Here is an 18,241-nt window from a genome sequence, read left to right on the forward strand (position 1 = left end):
TGTGAAGCAATCAGACTGCACATTTACCTTTGTTCACTGAAAAGTAAACTTTTCTCATTAAGGCTGATGGTAGGATTGGTCTTTGAGTGTCAATATAGATATTTAGAAGGAAGTTTGATGCTATATCCATTACTGGACAACAGTACTGAGCTCCCAACTAAGGCCTATATCTTATCCAAGCACACACTGTTGACCAAATTTATGGTACCATGCATGCTTTCTCTTCTGTGAAGTAGGACTCAAATGTAATCAGAAAGTAGTTGGTTCCTCCCATAACAATTTGTCACTGTAGTACTACAGGGCATATGTAGCCCAGGAAATTCACAGTTGATGAGTCTGCTGGAGGCTTTTATCCTCCAGTAGCCTGTGTGCTGTCTTCTGGCACTATGAAAGCTAGCCTGCCTGGCAAAAGCATTCTGCTTATTTTCTCTCTATCTTCCAATGAAATTTGTGCTGTCCTCAGCTATAGGTTCTTATTAACTAGTTGGGGAAGGCAACCAAGATTATCACTTCTAGCTTTGTAGGGTCGGAGAATCAAAAGTGTGGCAACTATTCTTTTACAGCAAAAGTGCCTTCATTTCTGTGATCACCTCTGTGATTCTGACACAACTTGAATATTTCTATTTAAATTTCAAGTTGGTGCTTTCATCATTGTTGGCCAATGGGGGTCACATAGACCCCTAAACTATTGCAGGCTGTTGCCAATACTCTCTGTTATTTTCCAGAACTTTATGCTAACACCCCATTGCTGAAGAACTTACTTGAATCATAGAAAATATAGAAATCAAGCAGATAAATCACTTGGAAGTTTCATCACTACTGGCTAGTTTTCATGGTGATGGAAAGTAATATCCACACTGATATAGGAGAAAAATAAGCTTCAATATGACCTGTGAAATTGTGCAAAGTATAGCAATGACTGTCCTGGCATGATGTGTACCCAGTTCCATTATTGTGTCATGAACATCATGGGAGTAACCAACCATTTTCCTGGTTGTTCTGAGGCTTGTTCCATGAGATGGACCCTCACTTGACACTATTAGAGGGACAAAGAAACTCAGGCTAGATTGGCCACAGACCAATAGGTACAAAGACATGAAACAACTCCTAATGACTTATTGATTTTGATATTAAGGTAAAACCCATGGGCTTGTGCATAGACAAATGCTTGTTCTGCAGCTCTATTTCCATCCTTTTTAGATTAAGTATTAAGGTGGTTTGAATAGGAATGGCCCCACAGAATCATGTGTTTGAAATGCTTGTCCTGTAGGGTGTGGCACTGTTAGGAGTTGTGGCCTTGTGGGAGTAGATGTGGCCTTGTTGGAGTAAGTATGTCACTATGGAGGCAAGCTTTAAGGTGTCATATCCTCAAGCTATACCCAGCGTAGCACACAGTCACCTGCTGTTGCATGTGGATCAAGATGTAGAACTCTTAGCTCCTCTTCCAGCACCATGCCTGCCTGCATACTGCTGTGATGATAATAGACTAAACTTCTGAACTGTAAGACAGCCCAAATTAAATATTTTTCTTTGTAAGTGTCGCCATAGTCATGGTGTCTCTTCACAGCAATAAAACCCTAACTAAGACACTTATCATACCTAAAGTAATATAAATACCAGGTAACAGTTGCTTTACTGAGTTGTCTAGTAAATAATGACAAGAAAAATGTCTGAGCATGTTCAGTTAAACTGTAAGTGTGACTAATCAACCTCTAAAGATCTCAGTAGTTAAAACAGTGGTACTTCACCTTCCTGATGCTGTGATCTTTTAATACAATTCCTCATGTTGTGGTGACCCCCAAAGATAAAATTATTTTGTTGCTACTTCATAACTGTAATTTTGCTGCTAATATGAATTGTAATGCTAATATCTGATATGCGGGATATCTGCTATGGGACTCAGAAAGAAGTCATAACCCATAGGTCGAGAACAACTGTGTTAAAATAAGGCAGTGGTGGGAAAACAATGAGATCCTGTATCTTGGATGGCAATACGATGATTTCTTTTAGAAACCAGCTATCATAGCCTCTTGACTGATATCTATGGTGCAGACAAAGCCCCCTAGAGGTGAAGTAGGAATTTTGGCCAGGAAGAGATTTGCTACATCCATAAAGAATAAAATGAGATTTTTAAATCCATTCAAGTAGACATATAAGTAATATGTACAGGAATGGAGGGAAAAGTGTAGAGAGCCGCGTGTAGCCGCACCCTAAAGATGGCTCTGGCTTCTACCCTCTGCCTTCCCGATGGCAAACACTCTTTAGGGTAAACAGCTCCTTATTTGGCTATGGCTGGATTCGTGTGTTGCTGGCATATGCGTGAACCTGTGGACAGTGCCCACGTGGCTGCTTGGGGTTGGTTGCCCAGCCCTACTTAGGTGCTGGGAGAGGCTTGCCCCAGCGAGAGAGACACAATGTAACTAATCAAAGGTCTGAATAAACTGTGATGAGAAGGATCCAGATGTCGCGTCTTCCTTGCTGGTCGAGGCGGGCGCGACAAGTGGTGGCCCGTACGGGGACAATTACCACGGCTCTCTCCGGATTCAGAACTCATTTACAGTCAGGCGGTATACCGGTAAGTCCTCAGAAAAAACTGGGGATCCCGCGACAAAAGCGGGTAACGCTCACCTGTAGAAGGGAGAGCGGGAAAGCAGAGCCGCGACAAGAGCGGACGGATAATTTAATTGGGCCGCGACAAGAGCGGACGGATAATTAGATAAAACAAGCAGGAGCCCGGAGGGCTGGAGCAATTCTGCAGAGGCTCTGAGAAACCTCCGAGAAACTTTTCAAATTGAGAAAAAAAAAAAAAAAAAAAGTATACTAACATGGGCGCCTCCTCCTCGCACCCAATTTTTTTGGCTCTTAACGAGCTGCTTCTCTCTAAGAAACTGAAAATAAAAAAAACGCACCTTAGAACGATTTTTACAACAGTGTGATGTAATTGTTCCTTGGTTTGCAATTTCTGGAAGCCTCACAGTGCCTTCCTGGGAGAAATTGGGAAGAGACTTACATTTGGATTGCAGGTGCAGATTGCAGTATCATAGCTAGCAAAGATTGGCCTTGAGGTTGGCCTATACAGGCTTCCTCACAAACATTGCAGGGACTGGGTTATGCCAGTGTTCCAAATGTTAGTGCAAATTTGTTAAATTGGCAAGATTCCAAAGGTCACTCTGGCGTTATACAACCCTATGTCCTTGAGCTTCCAGTGTCCCTCTGGGGGAGGGATCTTATGAAATCCATGGGCTTTCAGTTAAGTAATGAATACTCCAAAGAATCTAAAAATATTATGAAAAACATGGGGTGTCATCCTGATTTTGGCCTGGGAAAATTTTTACAAGGCAAAAAGGAGCCAATACAAACAGTACCTAGGAAACCCAAACAAGGGTTGGGTTTTTCCTAGGGGCCGCTGAGGAGGGCATTCCCATATCCTGGGTAACAGAGGAGCCAGTTTGGGTTCCTCAGTGGCCACTCTCCTCTGAGAAATTACATGCTGCATATCAATTAGTGAAAGAGCAATTGGAGAAAGGGCACATTAAACCCTCTCTTTCTCCCTGGAATACAACCATATTTGTCATCAAAAAGAAATCAGGAAAATGGAGATTGTTACATGATCTTAGAGCTATAAATGAACAAATGAGAATTATGGGACCTGTACAGCGTGGTCTTCCATTGCTGTCAGCCTTGCCTGAAAATTGGCCTATTATTGTGGTGGATATTAAGGACTGCTTCTTTTCCATTCCACTGAATAGCAAAGACAGTGAGAGATTCGCTTTCACTTTACCTTCCACTAATCATGAGGAACCTGATAAAAGATATCAGTGGGTTGTATTGCCACAAGGCATGGCCAACAGTCCTACAATGTGTCAATTATTTGTAGCAACTGCTTTAGAACCTTTGAGAGCACGTTTTCCAGGCTTGAAATGCCTCCATTATATGGATGATATACTGTTAGCAGCTAAAGAAGAGAGCATTCTTCAAGAAGCATATAGCTCACTTGTAGAACTGCTAAAGCAAAAGGGACTCTGTATTGCCCCTGAGAAGGTGCAACAGAGCAAAGTTATCAATTATCTTGGCTCTAAAATAACTAAACATTATATCATGCCACAAAAGGTAGAGTTAAGGAAGGATCATCTTTGCACATTGAATGATTTTCAAAAATTATTAGGAGATATAAATTGGATAAGAGGAAGTTTAGGAATGGCCAATTATGAGTTAAAACCATTATATGATATTTTAATTGGAGATGCAGCCTTGGACTCACCGAGGCAATTAACCAATGCAGCCCAAGAAGCCTTAACAAAATTAGAAGATAAACTACAAAGAGCTTTTCTTCAAAGAGTACAAAATAATGAGGATATTACCCTGTCCATTCTGCCTACCCAATTACAACCTACGGGAATTTTATGGCAAAAAGGACCCTTGTTACAATATTTTGGGACATCACCACAAACGCTAGTTGTTCCTTATGATTCTACTCAAGTCAAGGTATTATGTGCTGCCATAGATGATTGGGCAATTCTGCGTTGTACCTATCCAGGACACATAGATTGCCATTATCCTAAACATCCACTATTAACTTTCTTTAAAGAACATCCTGTAGTTTTCCCTAAAGTAACTGCTTCAAAGCCCATTCCAGGAGCAAGTGTTATATTTACAGATGGGTCTAAGACAGGCTGTGGTGCTTATATGGTGGATTCTAATGAACCTGTAAAGCATCAATTCTTGCCAGGTGCACCTCAACAGGTGGAGCTTTCAATAGTTCTTGAAGTTTTCAAGGCTTGTCCATTTGCATTTAATCTAGTGTCAGATTCTAGTTATGTTGTTAATGCTTTGAAAAGCCTTGAATGTGCAGGGCCCATCAAATCTTCTAGCCCGGTTAGCTCATTGTTTGGACAATTACAGAAACTGATCTGGCAACGTAAAACTCCCTTTTTTGTGCAACACATCCGTGCACATACCAGTCTGCCAGGTCCATTGGCTAAAGGCAATGATATAGTAGATCAGTGTACTAGACAGGAATGGATGTTTATGGCTTCTGCCATACAACGAGCACATGCTTTCCACAAAGAATTTCATGTTAATGCAAGGACATTACAACAAGTTTTCTATCTCACGTGCAGAGGCACGAAAGGTGGTACTAGATTGTTCCCAATGTGTCATTTTTCATCATCCTTCTAGCTTAGGAGTTAACCCTCGTGGTTTGCTCCCCTTAAAAATATGGCAAATGGATGTTACACATATCTCTGAATTTGGACGTGTCAAATATGTACATGTATCTGTTGATACCTGTTCTGGAATCATTCATGCCACCCCAATGGCAGGAGAAAAAGCCTCTCATGTCATTGCTCATTGCTTAGAAGCTTGGGCAACATGGGGTAAGCCTCAACAGTTAAAGACAGACAATGGTCCTGCATATACTGGACAGAAGTTCACTTCCTTCTGTCAACAGATGAATGTGCAACTTGTACATGGCCTACCATATAATCCACAAGGTCAAGGCATTGTGGAGCGTGCTCATCGCTCCTTGAAGGAGTTGCTTCAAAAACAAAAGGGGGAATAGGCTATGGCCATACCCCTAAGGACAGACTTTCTCTTGCATTATTTACTCTGAATTTTTTGAATTTGGATGCTTCCAATTGTTATGCTACAGATTTATCTAAAAGGTTGTCTAGTTATCTTTTAGGTAATTGGACCAGAGAGTTTGATAACCTGATGGACCAGCTGAGAGTGGCTATTGTCACGGTGAATTCGACTCGAGTGGATACCGGACTGGTGGAGGGATTGTCTTCTTGGATTGCTACAGCCATGGATCACATGAAGGAGTGGGCGGGAATAGGAGCCCTAGTAGGTTTACTGGTGCTCACCTCCCTAGTATGCTTGTGGTGCATTTGTCGCATTAGGATCTCACAGCGTCGCCATGCAGCCATGATTGTCCAAGCCTTTATGGCCATTGATGCAGGGCAGTCTCCCCAAGCCTGGTTGGCTACTTTAAAAGATATTTAGGCACAGGATGCGAGGCCTGCGCACTGCACTTGAGGTTATGATATGCTGACCTCAAGAAGAGCAAGTCTGATTGCATGTGGGTTGGTACCCTAACTCCCACCTCTGTGAAAAGGGTATCGGACGGGTCTAATGTTCTCTGGGTGGACGATGCCTGGACAAACATTAGTACATGTTCCATTTTAACAGAGATCAGACCTCTACTCTTGCCTGTTGCTTTGTAAAACAAAAAGGGGGAAACTGTAGAGAGCCGCGTGTAGCCGCACCCTAAAGATGGCTCTGGCTTCTACCCTCTGCCTTCCCGATGGCAAACACTCTTTAGGGTAAACAGCTCCTTATTTGGCTATGGCTGGATTCGTGTGTTGCTGGCATATGCGTGAACCTGTGGACAGTGCCCACGTGGCTGCTTGGGGTTGGTTGCCCAGCCCTACTTAGGTGCTGGGAGAGGCTTGCCCCAGCGAGAGAGACACAATGTAACTAATCAAAGGTCTGAATAAACTGTGATGAGAAGGATCCAGATGTCGCGTCTTCCTTGCTGGTCGAGGTGGGCGCGACAGAAAAGGTGTGGGGTAATGGCACAAGGATCATAAATACAGATCAGCCTGAGCTTATTGATATGGGTTTATTGAACAGATATTATAGGTTAATATTGAAGATCACATGACCAAAACTGTTGCCAAGAGTTTATTTGACTTGTTTCCGCAAGAGGTTGTGACAAGATGAGCTTCAGAGTAGGGACTGGTCTGACATTCCCAGGCTGGGTTCTTTATTTTTCTGGGTTTTTTTTATTATTATTTTGTATTGTTTTGTTGTTGTTGTTTTTGAGATGGGATCTTACTAACCCTTGGCTTAGTACTGATGAGGAAATTCTAAAGGTTAGGAAACTGGAATGCTTAAGTGGATTTGGTATTTAAAACCTAATCTCTCACATGGAAGGCCCAATAGATATTTCCTTCACTAATACAATACTTTAAAAAAAAAGGTGAGAGGGCCACCAGCCTGTCTGAAGACCTTTGTCATTGTTCCTCTAGTACAACACCTTTGGCTGTAAGATGCAGATGATCAACTGGGTGAATTAAATGTGATTTTTTTTTTGAAAGAGTACAAACAGCATCCAAATTGAAACTCCCAGAAGGAGATTTCAGATTCCGTAGTTCACTGGCTGGTCTGACTCTCAGCCTACCCACACACTGCTGGGCCTGAGGACTGTGTGGAGCTGGATCCAGAAAATTAAACATTCCAGTGATCTTTTTCTATACAAATTACATTTTGTATTTGCTTTTCTCCACCTGCTCTTTTTCACTGTATTCCATTGTAACAGCAGTCACTAATAACCTGAAAACAGAGTCAAATTTAGGATGTCTTAAAATATCAATGGCCAGTGAAATCAGTCTAAAACTCACAAATTTAGCCTCAGACAGGTTTCAAGGACCATGTCAAAACAGCTACATTCTTTTTCAAAATGCTACAAGAACAATCTCTAATTTAGTTGCTAATGTGTTTCCATTGGAAATATCTTGATCTTAATCTTGGCCTCCACAGTTCACATTGCTCAGCACTACTGTTTCCAAGTTCCCACTAAGATGGGCCATTAAACTGCTACCTAGAGTGTTCAAGTGCATTCCTAACTCCTAGTCAAATGTCCCAACATCTTCTATGTTTCTCCACAACTCAACATGGTCCTGCCTATCACAGCACTATCTCAGCTTCTGGTACCAACTTCTACTTTAATTATGTTTTTATTGTTATGATAAAACACCATAACAAAGACCACTTATGGAAGAAAGTGCTTAATTGGTGCTTACTTAAAGTTCCAGAGGGTGAGTCCATAACCATTGTGGCATTGTTTAAGCTTACATTCTAAAACAACAACCACAAAAGGGAGGGGTGGTCGGTGAGAGCAAGCTAACTGGGAATGGGAAGGTCTTTTTGAAAACTCAAATTTCACCCCTAGCAGCACACCTTCTCCAACAAGACCACACCTCCTAATCCTTCCCAAACATTCCTACAACTGGGGACCAAATATTTAAATAGATGTATCTATGGAGCCATCCTCAAAGCTCTACAGTAACAGTCAATTCAGACTGTTCATATTGCTGACAGTATGAGACTGTGAATTCTGAACTTTCCATAGGACTTATATATTACTCCATTATTTAAGACACCAGACACAATGAGGAAGAGGGAAAGAAAGAATGTAAGAAAACAAATGAGGATCGGTACTGGGCATGTGTGGCCTCTTGGAGTTGCAAACATGAGCATGCATCACTGTTGTTATCTGCATAAGGCCTCCATAAGATCCAGCCAGTTAAAATTCCAGAATGGAGTAGGGAGAGCTCCTGAGGTCTCACATCTGCCTGAGTAGCTAAGGGCAGCTAAAAGGTGCTGAAAGACCATTTTTTGGTGGAAGGTAGTGTGTGACCTTTGGTTGTGTTCAGTTGCCTGTTCCTATGTGGATGAAACCCTCCAATGTGCATATGGGAATTATTCATTGGACATGAAATTGGGAGGAGTATGGAGGGTATATTGGGAAAGCATGGGAGAGTTAGAGTGAGTGAGGGGGTGAGAAATGGATACGTCTAAGATACATTGTTAAAAGTACGACATTTGAAAGAAAAAGAAAACCGAAAAGCCTGAGAATATAGCTCATTGGTAGAGAACTTACCTGGGTCATGTAAGACCTTTCTTCAGCCACAAGCACCACAAATCTATATGGACATGGTAGAAAAAATGGAGAAACACTGAACTAACCAAAACAAGAATTGTAATAGAGAGCACAGAGAGTCTCTTCAAAGTTTGCAGCTCTCAGAAATCTGTCTCTACATTTCTCTAACATTAGGCAACTCAGGGTATGTTTGAATCAAACAGATCCATTTCTTATTTCAGTGTGATCATTAAAACTGCTAGAGGGACCATCTAGTACTGAAAATATTTGATCAGATAGAGACAGAGTTGACCAAAGTAATCTGTTGGACATATGGCAGGTGGCACGATGGAGGCTGTCAGATTACTGGAAATCTAGGCCAGATATCCTGTGGCTAATAACCTTAAGGTAAGAATAATGTCCTACTGACTCCTAGGTCTATATGTGAACACTTAGTTTTTAGGATCTAGTTTTCAACCTAGAATCACACCTACTTGAAGAACTGCCTCACTCCCCCTGTTATAGTGAAAAATGTAGTTAACAGACACCAGAGCAAGAAGTTAATCCTTTCATATGAGTGTCAGAATTCTGGGGAGGGGGAAAAGTGTCAGAGTTACCAGGAAACTATCTTTTAGGAATTAGAATGGGTTCCTAGCACAAAATGGAGTTTTCCTCTTTCTTTTCTTTTTTCTTTTCTTTTCTTTTTCTTTCTTTCTTTCTTTCTTTCTTTCTTTCTTTCTTTTTGTTATTTTTGTTTGTTTGTTTGTTTTTGAGACAGGGTTTCTTTGTGTAGCCTTCTGCCCTTGCTGGAACTCACTCTGTAGCCCAGACTGGCCTTGAACTCACAGAGATCTGCCTGCCTCTGCCTCCCAAGTGCTGGGATTAAAGGCATCCACCACCAGTGCCTGGCTAACTAGCTTCCAAAGAGGAGAGGCAACCAACAGTCCTACCCACCTATGATACCTATGACTCACAACAATGGCCAGCATGGCACAATAATTCTAAGAGAGCAATAGTGGCACACACACCTTGGCAGTAAACAACAGCCTGCTAAATGTCCTTAAGGCCCTTTAAGCAAGAGGGAAATCATTCCTGGTATAGGAAACATAGCCAGGTACTCAGGCTAGTGAAGTCATGGATCTTGGAAGAAAACCTACAACCACCATTTTAATAAACAAGTATAATCCTGCACTGTCCATGTATTTGTCTCAATACCAAGAGATAAGTGCAGTCCTCACCACTCATTTAGGAACCTTGTCTTTGAAACAGATGGAGACTATTACAGAAAACCACAAGCAATCAAAATGCAGAGTTGGAGCTCAGTTTGAATGGATACACCTATAATACAAATCCCTTAATGGAGGCTCAGCAACCATTGGGAAAGAGGGGGTAGAATGATGGTAACAGACAGAACAGGGAGTTTGCTCTGAGATTATGTGTCCTAGGTATATCAGAAGCCACACACATAAAATCTCACCATCATTACTGCAAAACACGAGGAGAACAAGGACAACAGCAGTACACATGGCAATGTGGCCTGGTTGGATGGGTGGAACAGTGAATGAGGATGTCTCATTCTCACCAAAAATCTGCAGGCAACTTGAGGATGCTGAAAGCAAAAGCCATTGTCTTCTCCAGGGAACAATTAACTAGATGATTATCAACAAAAAATGTTCAGTCCTGAAAATATTTATAAAAGTAACATTATACAGTGTTGGTTGAATTTATTTACTTAGGAACACACACACACACACACACACACACACACACACACACACACGTAACTAATTAAAAAGGATGGCATGAATTTAAAAGACAGAAAGGAGGGTTATATAAGAGGGTTTGGAGGGGAAGAAAAGGAAGGTGAAAATGATGTAAATATATTTTAATCTCAAAAAAAGAAATAATTAGAAAATATTTAGGTATATAGCTATTAAAATGTTTTCAGCTTTTCCTTATAATGATGATGATCAACTTGACCATGGGTAATAACTTCTCACTTTGATAATCTTTACAATGGCATAAGTTAATAATCATTGCTCATTTTTCATTCAGATTGTTGACCAACCCAGAGCAACATGGTTGATCCCATGCATACCTAAGTCAAATAACTAATTCAAATCTAATAGGTTCTGCTTGGTAGATCATGCACAACCCCAGCAGCTGTCACACAAATGAGATTACAGTCACTACACCTGACTGTTTTTTTTTTTTTTTTTTTTTTTGATGATCTTTACAACTGTCATTTCCTTTCAGACCAACAGGAAGCAGGTGGTTAAGAACAGCAACTCACAGTAACAGAAGTGGAGTATGAAACATCAGCCATCAGTGGGCAGAAAAAAAAGAACAATCCTCATTCAGAGGATTAAGGGTATCTGGCTAAAGATGAATTTACCAGTAAATGCAGTGCGGCTATGAGTGATGATAGGTGAAATGTTAGAGAGTGACTTATTTGCCCCAAAAATCATAAATTAAAAAAACAAACAAACAAACAAGCAAAACCTATCACTCTGACATAGCACCACCCAGGCCAGTTCCACTTTCCTATTTGTTTCTTCTGTAGAATGGATTCATGATTTCTTTTCCTAGTAGCTACCAATTAATTCCCAAAGCTTCTGGGACAGAGATAATACTTAATGCCCTGGTCCCCTTTCCATGTTAGGATTTTTGTTTGGCTTAAGCTTGCTCATGGCTTGTGCATGCTGTCACAAGTGCTGTAAGTTCGAAAGTACCACTGTCTGCTGTGTTCAGAAGGCAATTTTGTTATGGTCATTCACTGCTTCTGCCTATTTCTTTCTACTCTTTCTTTTGCAATGATCCCTGAGTCTTGGGAGGAGAGAGCTTAGTACAGATGTTTATTTAGGGAAGAGCATTCTACACTCATTCTCTGTACTTTGGCCAGTTGTGAGTCTCTGTGTTAATTGTCATCTACTGCAACAGAAGCATCTGTGATGACAGTTGAGAGATGTATATACAGGTGTAATAATAAGTAATTCGGAGTTGGTTTGATACTATTTCCAGTTAGGAGAGCAACAACATCTATGACTTGTGTAGCCACAGATTTTGGCTTGATACTGGTACCAGGGATAGGTTCCACTTGTAGAGTACTTAAATTCAATCAGAAAATGGTTGGTTACTGTGTCTTAGGGTTTCTGTTACTGTGCTTAAAATGTCATGGGGGAGTTAGTTACCTAGAAGTTCAGAAGGTCTGGAAAGCTTAACTGTTTGCCAAATGGTATTTGGGCACACAAGAATTTCATAGCATGAAAAAGCTGAAATATTAAAAATTGGATAATATCAAATATTTCATAATAAATGGCTTGTTTTTGACATATCCTTGGCTGGTCAAAATATAGCTTTAATACACAGCTGAATTTCTATCATATATTCTTGTGGCCTCTAAGAGATTTCTTCATTTACACTTCAATGTCACAGTCCTCCTTTTAAGGGAGTCTGCCAGGAACTCAAGGCAGGAACCTGAAAGCAAGGATTGAAGTGGAAACCATGGAGAAACACTGCTTACCAGCCTGTTCTCCATGACTTGCTCAGCCTGCTTTTTTACACAACTTAGGACAACTTGCTCAGGAGCGGCTCTGCTCACAGTAAGCTTGGTCCTCCTACATCAGTTATTAACCAAGAAATTTCCCTACAGCTTTGCCTATCGACAATATCATGGAAGCCCTTTATCTGTTGAGGTTATTTCCTGAATGACACTACCTTGTGTCAAGTTGACAGAAAACTAACAACACAATGATGCAGATATACAATAGTTTCATTACTATTTTCTTTCATTACTGTGAGAAAAGATTAATTCATTTTTTTTTATACTTTAAGCCATTGTTCTAGTTTCATTACTGTTGCTAGGAACAACAAAAAGCAACATAAGGACAAAACAGGTTATTTGGCTTATAATTCTAGGATATGTTCCATTACTGTGGGGAAGTCAAAGTAAAAACTGAAAGCATCATATACAGAATCAAAAGCAAAAAAAAAAAATAACACTTGGCCCTTGGTGGCTTTCTTTCTGTTTATGCTCTGGTAGTGTGTTTTATTTTGTTATTGTAGTTGTTGTTTTAAGCTATTTATCTATATACAAATATAACCCTACAGGAGGCACTCAATGAAAAAGTTCAACCCAAAGAGACTAAGAACAACCCCACCCCCAAAAAAACTCCACAAGAAATAAATAATATCAGACTGGAAAATTTTAAAAAATGACAACAAATCTAAACCATGGCAATAAAATAACAGGAACCAGCAAACACTGAACATTGATATTTCTCAATGTCAATGCTATCAATTCCCCAATAAAAGGACATAGACTAACAGAATGTACATGAAAACAGGATCCATCTTTCTGCTGAATCAAAGAAACACACCTGAACATCAAGGATAGATATCCCCTCTGGATAAAGGGAATAAAAAAGATATTCCAATCAAACAGACCTCAGGAACAAGCCAGTGTAGTCACTTTAATATCTGGCAAAATAAACCTCAAATGAAAACTAACCAGAAGAGATAGGGAAATTGCATATTTATTAAATCAAAATTCCACGAAGAGGACATTGAAATTCTTACCACAAACACAAAGGCACCCAAGTTCGTAAAGGATGCACTGTTACACCTTAAATCACATATCAGCCCAAACACAGTGAAATGCCACTTTTGTCAATACAACACTCTTGCCAGTAAATGGGATATCCAGGCAATACTAGACAGAGAAATGCTAGAATTCACTAATGTCATAAACCAAATAGATGTAATGGATGTTACATAACATTTTACCCAAATACAAAAGAATATGCCTTCTCATAAATTCATAGAATTTTCTCCAAAATGGACCACACAGACAAACAATTCTCAATAGATCCAATAAAACTGAGATAGCATTCTGTATCCTATGTAACCACCATGGATGAAAGCTGAATATCAAGAACAACAGAAAGTTTACAAACTCACCACTCGATGAAAAAATAAGTCTAGACAGAAATTAAGAAGGAAATTAAAAAACATTTTAGAATTGAATGAAAATGAAAATACAACATACCTTAACTTATGGGATATAATAAAGGCAGTTCTAAGAGGCAAGTACCTAACACTGAGTGCCAACATTAAAAAAGAAGTATTCTAATGTTAGTAACTTAATAGTTAAGTTTTAGAACAAAAAGAAAGAATTACAACCCAAAGGAGTAGATGTCAAGAAATAATCAAATTCAGAGCTGAAACTAATGGAATAGAAACAAACAAACAAAACCAATATAAGGAGTCAATGAAACAAAAATTTGGTTCTTTGAGAAAATCAAAATGATTGACAAACCCTTAATGGAAATAATGAAAAGATGGAAAGGAAAGATACAAATTAACAAAATTACAGATGAAAAGGAGAACATAATAAAAGACAATGAGAAAATCTAGAGAACCACATAGACATGCTTTAAAAACCTGTGCTCCTCCATATTGAAAAATCTAAAGGAAATGGATAATTTTCTCAATACAGACCACCTACCAATGTTGTATCCAGATCAGATAAACAATCTAAATAGACCTGCAACTCCTAATTAAATAGAAAACACAAATAAAAGTCTACTAACAAAAAAAGTTCAGGGCAAGAAGTTTTATCACAGAATTCTATCAGACTTTCAAAGAAGAGTTAATACCAATACTCCTCAAATTATTCCACAATATAGAAACAAAAGGAACATGACACAACTCAGTTTCTAAGCCCAATTACCCTGATACCCAAACCATATAAAGCTCCCACAAAGAAAGAAAATAATAGATAATTTCCCTTATGAACATAGATGAAATTATTCTTAATGAAATAAATATGACTATTATTTTTTAAAATGCAATTAATATTTAGTAAAAATAAAATGCAAAGCAAACCCAACAGCACCTCAGAAAGTTCATCTACTGTGATCATGAAGGCATCATTTAAATGATTCAGGGATGGTTCAACAGATGTAAATTGATAAATATAATCCACCATGTAAAAAGACTGAAAGAGTACAACCATATGCTTATTTCATTAAATGCAACAAAATGCAACACCTTTCCTGATAAAAGTCCAGGAGATCCTAAGGTCACACCTCAACATAATAAAGACAATATGCGGCAAGTCCATTGCCAACATCAATTCAACTGGAGAGTAACTCAAAGCATTTTCATTAAAATCAGGAATAAAACAAGGTTGCCCACTCTATCTAAGTCATTCAATACAGTACTTGAGGTCTTAACTAGAGCAACAAGATAGTGGAGGGAAATCAAGGAGACACAAATAGGAGTGGACAGTGTAAAATTATCATTATTTGCAAGTGATGTCAGAGTATACATACCTGACCCTAAAATTTCACCAGGAAACTCCTACAGCTGATAAACACTTTTTGCAAAGAAGCAGGTTCACATTAACAAAAATTAGCAAAAATTAATAGCCCTCTTATATCCAAATGACAAATGGACTGGGAAAGAAATCAGTGAAACCATATCTTTCACAACAAACTAGAATAATATAGTATATCTTATGGTAATTCTAACTAAGCAAGTAAAGGACTTGTGTAATAAAGTCTTTGAGATATTTAAGAAAGAATTTGAAGAATATGTCAGAAGATGGATCTATCTGCCATGCTCATAGATTAGTAGTGGTAACATAGTGAAAATAGTTATCCTACCAAAATCATACTACATATTCCATATAATCTCCATCAAAACTCTGGCACAATTCTCCACACTTAAAAACTTAAAAAAATATTTTTCAAATTCTTATGGAAACACACATGCATACACACACACTCACACACACACACACACACACATCACATCACAGGACAACTAAAACACTTCTCGATGATAAAATTTCTGTTCAATGTATCATCATCCCTGATCTCAAATTTTAATATAGAGTGATAGTAATAACAACAACATAGTATTGGCACAAGGCAGACATATTGATCAATAGAATCAAATAGAAGATCCAGGTAGAAGTCCACACACCTAAAGTTGCCTGATTTTTTTTATTTAAAAAAATGAGAAATACACACTGGAAAAAGGATATCATCCTCAAAAAATGGTGGTGGTCAAACTGAATGGCTGAATGTAGAAATGCAAAGAAGTCCATATTTATTACCTGGAACAAAACTGCACTCCAAATGAATCAGTAGCCTCAAAATAAGAGCAGATACACTTAATCTGATAGAACAGAAAGTAGAAAATAGATTTGAAGTCATTGGCACAGGATAAAACTTTCTGAACAGAACACCAATAGCACAGGTGCTAATAACACAATTAATAAATGAGACCTCATGAAAATGAAAAGCTTCTGTACAGGCAAGGGCACCACCATCAATACAAAAAGGCAGGCTACAGAATATGAAAACATTTTTACCAACTCCACATCTGATAGATGACTGAGAGTGGAAATATGTAAAGAACTCAAGAAATTGGGCGTCAAGTAAACAAATAACCCAATTCAAAATGGGATACAGATATAAACAGAGAATGCTCAAAAGAAGAAACTAAAATTCCTGGGAAACAAGGATATGTTTAACATCTATAACCTTCAGGGAAATGAAAATCAAATCTACTTTGAGATTTCATCATATACATGTCAGATGGCTAAAATCAGTGAAACAGGTAATGGCTCACAATGGCAAAGAATTGGAACAAGGAGAACACCTATTCACTGCTTGTGGGCATGCAAACTTGTACAACCATTATGGAAATTGGTGTGACAGTTCCTTAGAAAGATAATCATCAATCTGCCTCAAGAACTACCTAAACAACTCTTGGTCAAATTCCTAAAAAAACACTTCATCCTACAACAGAGACACTTGTCCAAGCATATTCATTGATGTTCTATTCTTAATAGCCAGGAATCAGAAGCAATTTAACTAGCAGTCAACAGATAAATAGATAAAATGTAATACATTTATACAATGGAATATGACTCAGCCATTAAAAAAGGAAATAACAAGAACAGAAAGGGAGAATGAGGAATAACAGACCATGATAAATGAAGACCACATGAGGACAGGAATAGGCAGAGTGCTAGAGAGGTCCCCAGAAATCCACAATGATACATCCTCTGTAGACTGCTGGCAATGGTCGAGAGAAAGCCTGATCTAACCTAGTCTGGTGATCAGATGACTAAACACCCTAACAGTCGTGCTGGACCTCTTGGCCAATAACTGATGGAAGTGGATGCAGAGATTCTCAGTCAGGCCCCAGGTGGAGCTCCAGGTGTCCAACTGTCGAGAAAGAGGAGGGACTGTAAGAGCATGAATTGTTGAGACCAAGATTGCAAAAAACACAGGGACAAATAGCCAAATGAATGGAAGCACATGAATTATGAACCAATGGCTGTGGAACCCCAAGCTGGATCAGGCCCTCTGGATAAGTGAAACAACTGAGTAGCTTGAACTGTTTGGGAGGCATCCAGGATGTAGGACCAGGACCTGTGCTTAGTGCATGAGCTGGCTGTTTGGAACCTTGGGCTTACACAGGGACACTTTGTTCAGCCTGGAAGGAGGGGACTGGACCTGCCTGTACTGAATCCACCAGGTTTAAATGAATCCCGAGGGGAGTCTTGGCCCTGGAGGAGATGGGAATGGAGGGGATGAGATGAGAGAAGAGTAGGGGTCGGTGTGGGAGGGGGGAGGACAGGGGAACTCATGGCTGATGTGTAAAATTAAAACACAAATATAATAAAAAAATAAATTAAAAAAAGATTAAAAAAAAGTACCTCAAGTACCACCTAAACAACTCTTGGTCATATACCTAAAAAATCACTTCATCCTACAACAGAGACACTTGTCCAAGCATATGCATTGATGTTCTATTCTTAATAGCCAGGAATCAGAAGCAATTTAACTAGCAGTCAACAGATAAATAGATAAAATGTAGTACATTCACACAATGGAATATGACTCAGCCATTAAAAAAGGAAATAGTGAAATTCTCAGGTAAATGGATGGAACTGGGAAAAATAATACTGGGAGAGGTAATTCAGACCCAGAAAGACAAATTTGTTATATAATCATTTATATGACGGAGTTGAATGTTTAGTTATTGGTAAGCAAGCTACAACACATAAAACCACAGAGATTAAGTATAGAGTAAGGGGCTTGTGAGAAAGGAAGGATCTTCCTAGGAAAGGAAAATAAAATGGGTAGTCCTAGATGGATATAAGGGATGTGATACTGATTTGAGAGAATTAAGCAGGAAGGGTGAGAGAAGAGTCGGCAAAGTAAGAGAATATAGGTATGAGATAGCTAAAGCCAAGGGCCATTTGAGGGGTCTAATGATGTAGAAACTCCCTAATTTTTTTTACATGTATGAAAGTGATCTAAATAAAACTGCCATGAATGAAGGAGACAGAACCCTGATTGGACAGTTCTCGTCTCAAAATGAAGCTTCCAGTACTGGAAATAGAATATATCTAGTAAAATTCTTGACCAAGGGTGTTGGGGTACAGCCTCGACTCAGGTTCAAGTCCTGAGAACGGGAAAGAGTGCCAGTAGGAATAAATAATTGTCCAATCACCAGATGAGTTTCCCACAAGTGCCCAGCTCTGAATAGCTCCAATATTCATTTATACATCAA

Source organism: Onychomys torridus, chromosome 12, assembly GCF_903995425.1.
Source record: "Onychomys torridus chromosome 12, mOncTor1.1, whole genome shotgun sequence".
NCBI lineage: Eukaryota > Metazoa > Chordata > Mammalia > Rodentia > Cricetidae > Onychomys > Onychomys torridus.